This window comes from Carlito syrichta, unplaced genomic scaffold, assembly GCF_000164805.1.
Source record: "Carlito syrichta isolate Samal-C Ts95f unplaced genomic scaffold, Tarsius_syrichta-2.0.1 Scaffold305320, whole genome shotgun sequence".
Classification (NCBI taxonomy): Eukaryota; Metazoa; Chordata; class Mammalia; order Primates; family Tarsiidae; genus Carlito; species Carlito syrichta.
Genome location: NW_007249416.1, coordinates 1 through 11725, shown reverse-complemented (window position 1 = coordinate 11725; position 11725 = coordinate 1).

Genomic DNA, 11725 nt, shown 5'->3' with positions numbered 1-11725 from the left:
CCCAGCACTTTGGGAGGCCGAGGCAGGAGCATCAGGAGTTCAACACCAGGCTGGGCAACACCGTGAGACCTCCTCTCCCCTCCAAATAAAAAAAAAAAAGCTAAGTGTGGTGGCTTGTACCTGTAGTTCCAGCTACTTGGGAGGCTGCAGCAGAAGGATGGCCTGAGCCCAGGAAGTCAAGGTGTGGTGGCTATGATTGTGCTACTGCACCTGACTCAAAATACAAAACACGGGCTTGGAAGGCCACATGGGAACTGTCTTACCCTAACCTCCTCAACTTAGAATTCAAATCCAGGCTGTTCTTTCCCCAGTGGGAACACCCCTTGGGACACATTTGTTCTGAACACGATGGAACAGATAAAGACATTGGAAAGAACAAATGGTTTACAAGAATCTAAGGTTTATCAATAACAGGAAACAGATTAAATGAATTATGGCCCAGACTATGGAAAAACAAACAAGCAAACAAAAAAAAAGAGGTGAACAAATTGGAAAATCGATTGTGATTATGGTGGGTTGAACTGTGGCCCCTGAGAAGATATGTCTAAGTCCTAACCCTAGTACCTGTGAAGATGGCCCTATTTGGAAATAAGGTCTTTGCAGACATAATTCAGTTAACAATCTCGAGATGAGATCATCTTGGATTCTAGGGTGGGCCCTGTGTCCAATGACTAGTGTCCTTTTAAGAGAAAGGAGAGGGAGTTTTTTGTTTGTTTGCTTGTATTTGTTGTGTTTTGTTATTTAGTATTTATTTTTCTGCAATTCAACTAGACCTAGAAGGGAATGTTTGTTTCTTTAGTAGAGTTGGGGTCTTGCTATGTTGCCCAGGCTGGTCTCAAACTCCTGGGCTCCAGCATTTCTCCCACGTTGGCTTCCCAAAATGCAAGGATTACAGGCATGGGCCACTGCACCTGGCCAAGAGGGAGATTTGAGATGACCAAAAAAAGCCAGATGCCATCAGAAGCTCAAAGAGGTAAGGAAGGGAGGGTCCTCCCCTGGGGCCTTCAGAGAAAGGTTGTTCCTGCCAATGGCTTGATTTCAGACTTTTGGGTTCCAGAACTGAGAGAATAAATTTTTGTTGTCGTAAGCCACCAAGTTTGTGGTAATGTGTTGCATTACCTCAGAAAACCAATACAGTGATAAAAACAAGTTTCAGAATAGCATGTGCAGTATGACATAACTTATACTAAAAATGTGAAAATGCACCTAGTCCATGGCTCACACCTGCAATCCCTGTGACTCGGGAGGCTGAGTCAGAAAAATTGACCATGGCTGGGAGTTCAAGACCAGCCTGGGCAACATAGCAAGACCCCAGTCTCTACAAAAAACTTAAAAGTTAACTGGGCGTGGTGGCACATGCCTGTAGTCTCAGTTTCTGGGGAGGCTGAGGCAGGAGGACCACTTGAACCCAGGAGGTTGAGACTGCAGTGAGCTGTGATCATGTGACTGCATTCCAGCCTGAGAGGCACAGGAAGATCCTGATTCTATGAAAAAAAGTTAAAAAGCAACTTATTGGTACTCAATGCCATGTCCATTCCCCTGGGCCCTCTTGAGGTCTCTTGCAGCCCTGGTGGACAGGTCCCATGTAGGGAACAGCATTCTACCCAAAGCAGCTGCCTCCCCACCTGAGAGCTTTGCTGATTAGAGCCCCCATTCCTCCCTGCTGCATTAATTATCTAATCCTGCTTGACAAATTACCCAGGACTCAGTGGCTTAAAACAATGATCACCTATTATTGCTCATATTTCTCTGAGTCCGGAATTCAGACAGGAAACACAGAACCAGCTTGGCTCTGCAGCCTAGTGGCTGGGACTTGAATTGGAAGCTTCCAAAGTAGGGCCATAGTCAGCAAAAGAGTCAGGGTCCTTTGACTCTTGCTCCAATGGTGGCTGTCAGCTGAGGACCTAGAACCCAAGGGCAATAGCTCCGAGTGGAAGGAAGGGGAGGGTAGAGGGAAAGGGAGGAAGAGAGGGGTAGGTGAAAGCCATCTTTTACTTTTTTAAAGTTTTTTGAGTCTTGGGGTCTCTGATGCCCAGGCTGGAGTGCAGTGGTACACTCATGGCCACCGCAGACTTGGCCCACTGGGCTCAGGCGATCCTTTCCCCTCAGCCTCTCAAGTAACTGGAAATACAGGTATGTGCCACCATGCCAGGCTAATTTTTTTCTGATTTATTGTAGAAATGAGGTCTCGCCAAGTTGCCCAGGCTGATCTCGAACACCTGGACTCAGGCAACCCTCTCACCTTAGCCCCCCAAAGTACTGGGATTACAGATGTGAGCCACCATGCCTGGCCTTCTTTTTTTGTTTGTTTGGTTGCTTGAGTTGGGGGTCTCATTCTGTCACCTAAGCTGGAGTGCAGTGGCATGAGGAAGGGATTCTGCAAAGCTTTGGAGGTTGGTCATAAAAGACAGTTTAAGCTGAGTGTGGTGGCATGCACCTGTAGTCCCTGCTACTCAGGAGGCTGAGGTGGGAGGATCACCTGAGCCTCAGAGGTTGAGGCTATGGTGAGCTGGCATGTTTTAAGCGTTTTTGCATGTGTGAATCTGTTATTCCTCACAATAACGCTATAAAGTAGGAACTTATTACCTCAATTTTGCAAAAGGGGAAACAAAGCCTGGGCGCAGTGGCTCACGATTGTAATCCCAGCACTTTGGGAGGTCAAGGTGAGAGGACAACCTGCACCTATGGGTTCAAGACCAGCCTGGGCAATTTGTCCAGACCTCATCTCCACAGTAAATCAAAAGAATTCACTGGGTGTGGTGGCATATGCCTGCAGTTCCTGCTACTTGGAAGGCTGAGGCAGGAGGATTGCCTGATTCCAGCAGGTTGAGGCTGCGGGTGGCTGTGATCATGCCTCTGCACTCCAGCCTGGGCAACAGAGTGAGAGACTCCAATCAAAAAGGAGGGGGGGGGAAGAAAGATTAAGAAGATGGTTGTGAGGTCACACAGCAAGGCTGCCAGACCCTCAGTCTTCCTTTCCTACTGACTCCAACTGCAGTCCTCTTTCTAGCCATCAGCCAACGCCTCCTGTGGAAAAAAAATGAATAAATAAATGAGAAAAATTGGGAGTTCGTCTCTTGTGGGACCAAGGGAGGCTGGAATAGCCCAGGGAGCACATGCCCCCCTCTGTCTATCTTTTTTATTTTTTGAGTCGAGTTATTCTGTTGCCCAGGCTGGGCGGCAGTGGCACGATCATGACTCCCTGCAGCCTCGACCTCCCAGTTTTGGTAATCCTCCTACCTCAGCCTCCTGGGTGGCTAGGACAACAGGAGCATGCCACCATGTCTGGCTAATTTTAAAAATTTTTTATTGTAGAGAGAAGGGCTCTATATGGTGCCCAGGCTTTCTCGAACTCCTGGGCTCAATTGGTCCTCCCGCCTTGGTCTCCCAACGTGCTGGGATGCCAGGCCTGAGCCACTGCACCCTGTCCCATTTCACTTTTCAGGGGGAAGAGCTCCCCATGATGAGGTGATGAGGTAGAGCAGCAGGTTCCCGGGGGCCTTGGCAGCCCCATTGCCATGGCAACCAAACTCACTAGCAGTCGCTGGCACAGGAGTCAGAGGGGACCACAGTATGGGCAGGAGAGGGATAAGGGAGTGGGAGAGCAACTTCCAGATCAGTCATTTGCCCTCACAGGGAGCTGCCCATACCCAGGACCAGGGCAGGCTGGAAACCCTTGTCATCCCAGGGGCACCAGGGAGAGTGCTTGTGACCCCTGGACCTCCTAAATCTGAGCAGCTTTGTTCACCCCAGAAGATGGTTGTGAAACCTCCAGGGTAGATTTTCTTCTTTATGTTTTTTCTTTTCTTTTTACAGGTGATATCTGCCTATGTTGCCTAGGCTGGTCTTGAACTCTTGGGCTCAAGCTATTCTCCCGCCGTGGCCTCCCAAAGTGCTGGGATCACAGGCATTCCATTTCTTTTAAATTTTTTTTAATTTTAATTTTTTTGAGTTGGGGTCTCTGTCACTGTTACCCAGGCTGGAGGACAGTGGCATGATCATGGTTTATTACAGTCTTGACCTTCTGGGTTCCAGTAATCCTCCCACCTCAGCCTCTGGAGTAGCTGGGACTATAGGCACACACCACCACTTCCAGCTAAATTATTTTATTTTATTTTATTTTGTAGAGACGAGGGCTCACTATGTTGCTTAGACTGGTTTTGAACTCCTGGGCTCAAGTGATCCTCTCATCTCAGCTTCCTAAAATGCTGGGATTACAGGCTTGAGCCAACGCATCTTGCCTGATCCTTTCTTTCTTTCTGTTTTTTTTTTGAGTTGGAGTCTCACCCAGACTGGACTGCAGTGGCATGTTCCTGGCCACCGCAGCCTCTACCTGCTGGGCTCCAGCGATCCTTCCGCCGTCAGCCTTCCAAGTAGCTGGAACTACAGGCGTATGCTACCACACCTGGCTAATTTTTGATTTATTGTAGAGATGAGGTCTCGTCAAGTTGTCCAGGCGGGTCTCAAACCCGCGGACTCAGGCAATTCGCTCACCTCGGCCTCCCAAAGTGCAGGATTACAGGCCGAGCCACCGAGCCCGGCCTAGCCTCAACTTTCAGCTGTTTTTTTTTTTTTGTTAGAGTCTTACTCTGTGACCCAGTCAGGGGTTCAGTGTCATGCTCGTGGCCACCCCAGCATTGACCTGCTGGACTCAGGTAATTCTTCTGCCTCAGCCTTCCAAGTAGTGGGAACTTCAGCACTACCACACTCGGCTATTTTTTTTTTTTTTTAAATTTTAGAGACTAGGTCTCACCAAGTTGCCTAGGCTGGTCTCAAACTCCTGGGCTCTGGCAATCCTCTTGCCTCGGCCTCTCAAAATGCTGGGATTACAGGCTTGAGCCACCATGCCTGGTTGGCACTACCTCTTGTAAATCTTGGTCTCACCATCATCTGTAGAAGATTTCAATAGATCGTCAATTTCCATGTTGATATGGTTGTTTTTTTTTTTGCTGTTCTGTGTGCTCCTCAGCATCATCCTCAGCCATGTCAGGGACAGCCTTTCCCACCAACTTTCATTTCAACATTTAGGATATTCCAGACTGCATTGATAGTAGAGAAACCCCTGACATCCTTGACAATTGCTGGCTCTCTCCCTCTATAATGGCTTGGAACATGCATTGGCTGTCTTGGACTTGAGGGCACCTACAGCCTCTGCACAATTGCATCTGCAATGTGAATTTCTTTAAAAAATCCACTATGGTACAGGTAAGATTAGCATGGAGAGGTGGATGTAAGGTGAGGTGGATGTAAGTTGTCAATGCATTTGATGATGCCTTGATCAAGTGGCTGCAGCAGTGATATATTATCAGGAGGCAGGAGCATCACTTTAACATTTTCTAAGCAAAGCAGAGAGCCTGGAGATGACTAGAAACATTGTAAATTATGACGAGTCCTGTGAGTGGCAGCCCCTTCACTTTAGGTATTTCTTCACATTAGGAATGAAGCATTAGCAGAACTATTCCAAGAACAAGATGGGCATCACTCAGCCCTTCTTGTTTACTTGCCACAACTTGGGCAGGTGACTTCTGCTTTTGTTTGTAATGACCCAGGAATTGTCCAGTAGATAAGGTCTGGCTTGATCTTGTGACCTGCTACATTGCCATATAGCACCTGAGTAATGTGACCTTTCTAAGCCCTGAAACTCAGGGCTTGCTTGGCACTTTATGAATGTAGGTACCATTGGGAATCTACTTCCAGATCATATCTAGTTCCTCACGACTGAGGATATCTTCTGGAAGATAGGTTTTCTTTTGTATGAGGTTTTTGTTTTGTATGAGTTTCATGGCTCTTCTGGAAGTGCTGATGTTTCCTTGGCATCAGCCAATGCCTATTCTCCCGTAGTCTTTCTTGATGATATGGTGCTTTTAGTCCAGCCAGACCTTACTGGCCTGAAACTCCTTTCTCTTGCGTTCCTCAACACCGTTAGCAGAGAGGCTGAGTTTTTTTGTTAATGCATTATTTTATCATGGAGTAGGTATTTTTATTTTTTGTAGTGACAGGTCTCTTTATGTTGCCTAGGATGGTCTTGAACTCCTGGACTCAAGTGATTCTCCTGCCTTGGTTTTCCAAAACACTGGGATTACAGGCCTGAGCCACTGTGCTGGTTCATAATGTACATATTAACTACCTAGGTTGAGCTGTTCCATAATATTTACATATTTCAAAACATGTTGTATGCATAAACATACACAATTTTTATTTAAACTCCATATCATACTTTTCCCTGATTTGGTGGCTAATAACGAGAGGTTGAATGGGTTTTTTCTTCCTTTTCATGCTGCTTGTAAATGTTCTGGTTTTTAAAGTTATTCATTCGAACTGAAAAAAACAGTTCTGCAATTTGTGACAGCATGGGTCAACCTGGAAGACATTATGCTAAGTGAAATACGCCAGAAAGAGAAACACTGTATGATCTCATTTATAGGCGAAATCTTTTTAAAAAGTGGGAAATAAGGAGAAACAGTAAAAAGGTGGTTAGTGTGGTAGGGAGGGACTGATGCAGGGACGTGGTGTCTGCAAGCCCTCTGGACCCTGGGTGTGCAGGACATGGCACTGGGCAACCACCAAGAGGAAAGCTCCTTATCCTGAAATTGATAGGCTTTTCCTGTAGCCGTTTTCAGGTGGGCAGAAAACTCTGATCCAAGGTGGGGCAGGGCCTTGAGGGGGCGTGTCCTTGTGGGTGTGGCCTGAGCTTCCTGTCCCACGTCTGTCCTCCAAATTCCTGGCCTTCAAATCCAAACCCAGTCAACTGCCAGAAGCGGGTGGTGGTGGCAGAAGGCTGGGAACCGACTGCTCAGCCTGGATCCCCTCCAGCTGCAGAATGTTCATCACTGGGGAACTCGTGCTCCATGCACAGCTGAGTAGGAGCTGGCGGGTGCAGGGAGGCGGGGCCTTGGGGTGGAGCGGGATGCTCAGTTCCTGAGAGCCCCACGTGCAGCGCAGGCGCTGGAATTTCAACTGCCACTAGCAGGTGGCCGGAATTCCAACTGCCACCAGCAGGTGACGCTCAGTCCACTGGGAGGTCGGTCTTGAGCTGTTGTGCGCATGCGCAGAGAGGCAGTTTTCTTTTTGTTTTGTTTTGGTCCATTCTGTGTGGGCGCATGCTCACTGGCTTAACAGCCTTGCTTGGGGAGTGACTCCCATGAGAGGTGGGAGCGAGTTTCCCTGTCAGAGGTTGTGGCCAGATAGGATTGGTAAACTTGTATTGGACTCTAGAAGCTACAAAAAGGCAGAGGGAGCTGAGGCCTCTGAGGTCCGCAGCCTCTGCCATGAAGAAGATCTTTAATTTCAAGAGGCTCTTCACCAGCCAGGAGAGCAGTGAGGATGACAGCAGCATCTGCTCCAAACCTGGGTACCGGATCCGGGAAAGACATCTTGGGAAGATCCACAGAGCTGCTTGTAAGGGTGATGTGGACAAAATGGAACGCATCCTTTTCCTCAATAAATGTGAATTGGACCGTCGTGATAGGAAGGGCAGGTAATTGGAACTGCCAGCTGGGCTGGGGCCGGGGGAGGAGAAGCCATTTCTGGGGGACCTAGGGTTTCTTCCCTGGCAGGCTACCAGCACCTGGGACATGGAGACCTCGGAGGTGTTAAGGTCCTTTCGAACAATGGACAGCTTCCCTTGCGGTCAATCAAGTAGGAAGGGCAGAGAGCTAGGAGAAGTAAAGTTTTATTCTGATACCATGGATCAGGGAACAGACTGCGTATCCACCAAAAACCTGTTGGTTTAAGCAGAGTTTCCATCCAGTATTTATAATAAAACTTGCAGTTTCTTATTTTTAATGATTGATAATGACCATGTGCCATAGGACCATTACTGTTTCTCAGTGTTTAGGTCCCAAACACTTACTGTCATTAACTGGTGCTCAGATTACAACAATCCCACCATTCTTCTAAGTTACAATTGCCTTGAACTATTTGGGGCTGCATACTTTCTGGTTGGTTATAGTTTTTTGCTTATTTTGAGAGTTCTGGTTCACAAGGCTTAATTCAACATTATACATAAGATTAATACAAAGATGTGAAAGAAAGCAGTTGTCATTTAGAGACTAAGGGAACTGATACATTTCTGGGTTTGTACATTTATGGAGTTTCAGCAGCTCCCATTTCTTATCTAGGTCTGGTGGAGGCTTTTCAGGGATGTGCAGTATTTTTGTGTGTGTCTCTTATCAGCAGGCTCAATGAAGATGGTTTTTTCCCTTCAGTATCAGCAACTGTTACTAAACCCAAGGATAGTGAAGGGGCGGGGGGCAAGGAAAAATGTTCACTTTTAAATTCAAATGGCTTCTATGTTTAGCCCAACTAGTTAATACCAGTTTTAAGTCTTTCTACATGTTTTAATATTAATAAAAATGGTTATCTTCAGCCTGTAACAGAGAGGTTGAGGCCTAGGCATCTGTATGAGCAGAAAACAAACAAAACAGAATTCTAGCTGTTTTTCTGTCCCCTCATAATTCCTCTTCTAAAACACTTTACTGACAGTTTTAAGAGTAACTGAACTAAAATAAATGAAGTATTTGGCATTTCATTTCAATGTACATATTTGAAAATGTAATACTACATACATAATAGAAAGGTGCATTATGAGCGTGAATTCCCATAACATATCAACTTCTGGGCTAAAACTTGTTCAGATAAAATCCTGTAACAAATTTATATCAATGTGCACATGTGTATTTGTTCTCTTCTGATGGACATTAGAAAGAAACTTTGAAGAGGGAATATGGTTCCATATTCCTGAGTAAGAAAACTCATTTTTCTCAAAATGTGAGCTCTTTTTGTGATGATCAGTTTTATATCTAAATAAACCAACCAAATAAAATATTAAGCCTATGTATACTGTCTTTTACTATTGTGATGACATTAAGAAAATTATAATAATGGAATGACCAAAGACTTGCCTTCTATGTATAAAAATTTGCTATTAATTTTCATAATTAATTGTTTACTAACCATTGAAAATATCGTCAAATTAATAGCACAGAACAGGAAATCTGGAAACTTTTAAATATATGCAAGAATTTAGAACTTGATAATGGTGAGATTTCATATTAGTAGGAAAAGATGAATTATTTATAAATGAGATGACTCTTACCCTTTTGGAGAAAACTAGCTAGAGTTTGATGTCACAAAATAAGTTCCCAATGGCATATAGATTAAAAAATTTCAAGCCCTAGAACCTGTCAAAAACCTCTTTGCACTGGTAAACCACTTTGATAAAGTCTTGGATTACAAAATCAACACACAAAGGACGGTCGAATTTCTATACACCAACAACCCGCAGGCTGAGTAACAAATAGGAAACACAGTCCCACTCACAATAGCCTCAAGAAAATGAAATACCTTGGCATCTAGCTAACCAGAAAAGTGTAAGACTTTACCAATGATAACTACAAATCACTGCTCAAAGAAATAAAAAAATGATACACAAAAAAGGCAAAACATCCAAGGATTGGAAGAATCAGTATTGTCAAGATGTCCATCCTACTCAAGGTAATTCAGTGCAATAGTCATCAAATTTCCAACATCATTTTTCACAGACCTTGAGATGACATACAGAAATTCGTATGGAAGCAAAAAAGAACATGAATGGCCAAAGCAATCCTCAACTAAAGGTACAGGGGTCTTACACCTCCAGACTTTATACTATATTATAAGTCTACAGTGCCAATATGGCTTGGTATTAGTGCAGGAATAGGCACATAGACTCATGTAATAGGACAGAGATTCCAAAATAAAAAATGGTACCTCAACCTGCTTATCTTCAACAAAGCCATCAATACCAATCACTGGGGTAAGGAAACCATACTTAGCAAGTGGTGTTGGGGAAACCGGCTGACCACATGCAGAAGAATGAAATTGGACCCCTACCTATCACCATATACACAAGTCAACTCGCAATTGATAAAGGACTTAAATGCAAAATCTCAAACTATAAGAATCATAGAAGAAAACATAGGGAACACCATTCTGGACATTGGCATAGGCCATGAATTCATGACTAAGTTCTCAAAAGCAAATGCAACAAAAGCTAAGACCGTCAGGTGTGACCTTATCAAACTGAAAAGCTTTTGCACACCAAAATAAACCATCAAGAGAGTAAAGAGACAACCCACAGAATGGGGAAAAAATCTGCAAGCTGTGCATCTCACAAAAGCCTAATATTCAGGATCCATAAGGAGCTCAAATGAACGGAAAGAAAACAAGCAACCTCAGTAAAAAGTACAAAGGACATGAACAGACTTCTCAAAGGATGACATACAAGCAGCCAACAGACATATGAAAAAATGCTCAGTCACACTAATCATCAGAGAAGCACAAATCAAAAGTACAGCGAGCTACCACCTAATGCTGTTGTGGGTGACTGTCATTTAATAATTCAAAAAAACAGCAGGTGCTGGTACAGCTGCAGAAAAAAAGGGATACTTCTACACTTTTGGTGGGAATGTAAACTAGTTCAATCTCTATGGAAACAGTTTGGCAATTTCTCAAAGATCTAAAAATTCAGCTTCCATATGATCCAGCAATTTCTCTGCTGGGAATATAGCCAGAGGACCATAAATCCCTCTACCAAAAAGACACCCGCACACACACATTCATTACCACACTATTCACAACAGCAAAAACATGGAACCAACCTTACTGTCCGCCAAAAGTGGACTGGATAAAGAAAACATGGTACATATATACAATGGAACATTAAGTAGCGATAAAGAAGAACAAAATCACAGTCTCGCAGCAACTTGGATGTAATTGGAGGCCATCATACTAAGTGAACTACCACAGAAACAAAGAACTGAAGACCACATATTCTCACTCACTTGGGCCCTGAATACTAGTCACATTAGTACAAGGATGGGATTGGCAGTCGTTGAACACTACTGGGGTGGGGGTGGGGGGATGTGACAACATAAACAGTACCTGGTCCACTACCAGGGGGAGTAAAAACCACCTAGAAGCCCAAATTTCACCTGCACACAGTATAATTATGTAGTAAAACCTCACTTGTTCCTTACAACTCTATAATAAATAAATTATAAAAAAACACTGCAAAGTTGATATAATTGTATCATTTTACTGAATTAAAATGTTGTATATGTTATAGTAACAGTTATAATTCTGATATTTAAAATTATTGAGCTGTATTTGTGCTAGGAACTGCTCTAAATACTTTGCGTAGATTCTCATTTAAGCATCGCAGTGGTGTCCTGTGAGTTAGCTACATTTTATTGATGAGGAAATTGAGGCATAGAAAGGCTAACCAATAGCTGATAAGTGACAGAGCTTAAAGTAGTATTCAGTCTCAAGTTGAGCTGAATCCAAGCACCAAGATCTTTCTGTGCAAATAGGCTGCTCTTTCGTGAACATACTATAGTGACTAATAAGAGCTAAATGTTGTGTTTTCTTGAAAAGAAAATTCAATATTTGTTTTGAAGGCAGAGGAATAATGTGCTATTCAGCGCTTACAATTATGTGAATTATTGTATGTTTTGATTTAGTGCACTACAACTTTCTAAAAATATATTCTCACTGTCATAGGACTGCTCTACATTTGGCCTGTGCCAGAGGCCTTCCAGAAGTGGTCACTTTCCTAATGAAAAGACATTGCCAGCTCAATGTCTATGACAGCAAAAACAGGACAGCTCTGATAAAGGTATATAGTAGCCAAGTCTTTCAGCATGAGATGGATTTCATTTAAATATAATAAAACTGAATTTATATC